Consider the following 1,741-nt stretch of genomic DNA (forward strand, 5'->3'; position numbering starts at 1 on the left):
CTGTCATCATAAGAATAGAGTAAATACCTGTGTGGGAAGATAGCATCATGGTCGCATAGCAACAGTAGCAGACTCATTACTGAAGGAAACAGTCTGACTTGACCTCACCTGTAGGCAAAGAAAAGCTATGAAAGAAGTGGGTACCTTTCCCATTCCGGACTGAATGAGGCAGGCTCGTGGACCAGTGACACCCAGAAATTCGGAGGTGTTTTGGGACCCAGGAGGTCGCAGATGACTGCTCTGTGGCTGTCATTATGCCACAAAATGAATATATTGAATTGCACTGCAAAAGGTATGGATATCGTTTAGACTACGTAGCATGAGAAAAAGAGAAAGAAAGAAGGTCAGGAGGTCCATGAACATTCAAAGAAGACAAAAGAAAGAAAGAAAGAAAGAAAGAAAGAAAGAAAGAAAGAAAGAAAGAAAGAAAGAAAGAAAGAAAGAAAGAAAGAGAGAGAGAGAGAGAAGAAAGAAAAAGAAAAAAAAAGAAAAAGAAAAAAAAAGAAAAAGACAAAGAAAAGATTGGCCTGAAGGCTAAGCTCTACCATAAACAGTGCCATGCCGAGAAAATACAATTAAGATGTATGAAAAGAGAAACACCAAGCAGAAGGATGATGAGAAGATGCCACAGGGAGCGTCCCCACTTATCTGCTGGACAGAGATGGGCAGTTAAGAGCAAAAGTACTTTCCAACATGATAAAGCAGAAACGAGAAAAAAAAAAAAAAAAGGCGGGAAAATGGGAGGTCCCTCTACCCAAAGTTCGTGCCTAAGGAGAAACAGAAATATTGAAAGTTATTTGAACAGGAAGGAGGAAAAAAAAAAAGAAGGTATGGAAGAGAATGGTTACTAAAGTCTGCTTTGTTGGTGATGGCTTTACAAGAAAACCACCTAAATATGAAAGGTTCATTAGGCCAATGGGTCTACGTTTCAAAAAAAAAAAAGCTCATGTCACACACAGGAGCTGAAAGCTACCTTTTGCCTGCCTATACTCAGTGTGAAAAAGAATCCATCATCCCCGTTATATACAACCCTGGGTGTGATCACCAAAGGTACAGTTACTGAAGTGAATGTGAGCGAGTTGGGCCTTGTGACACAAGGAGGCAAGGTGATTTGGGGAGTGTATGCCCAAGTTACCAACAATCCTGAAAACGATGGGTGCATCAATGCTGGTCTTGCTGGTTTGACAGTGATGTCATTCATACAACTCATTCCACTCAATACTGAAGACCACACCCTGTCAGGAAAACACCTTAACTGGGATCTTTCTGAACTATCAAGCAGCCTTACCCCATGTGCAGTCATCAAGAAGTATGTATTAAGTTGTAAAGGAAAATAAAACACTGCCCAGTTTGACAGTTAAAAAAAAAGAAGAAGAAAGAAAAAAAGAAGTGGGTAAAATTAAGGATACGCCAAGGCCTCATAATAAATTGCTGAGTCGTCAGATAAATTTATAGCTTTTGTTAAATGCCTCGTTCTGTGCCCCGTTGGTAGTTTGAACCTTTAGTACTTCAGCATACATTAGGTTTTCATGCACATATTTCAGGGATACAACTCACATGGAAAGAGAGATGGATGGCCTCTGCCGCCACGGGCAGATGCCAGCGTAGTTCCTTACCTGGCACGGTCCTCTACATTTTCTCTTCATTGATATTTTTAACATACAAAATGGAGAGGAAACGGTCATTGGCAACACTTTTCAACTTTCATTAAATTTCTGATTTTTTTTTAAGTTTTCAATTA

General features: G+C 39.9%; 1 pseudogene; it reads left to right on the forward strand.

Annotated features, from left to right (window-relative positions):
• Window positions 1-254: 254 nt before the first annotated feature.
• LOC110311328 lies at window positions 255-1,337 on the forward strand (annotated as a pseudogene).
• Window positions 1,338-1,741: the final 404 nt, after the last annotated feature.

This window comes from Mus caroli, chromosome 16 (assembly GCF_900094665.2).
Source record: "Mus caroli chromosome 16, CAROLI_EIJ_v1.1, whole genome shotgun sequence".
In the NCBI taxonomy this organism is placed as follows: domain Eukaryota; kingdom Metazoa; phylum Chordata; class Mammalia; order Rodentia; family Muridae; genus Mus; species Mus caroli.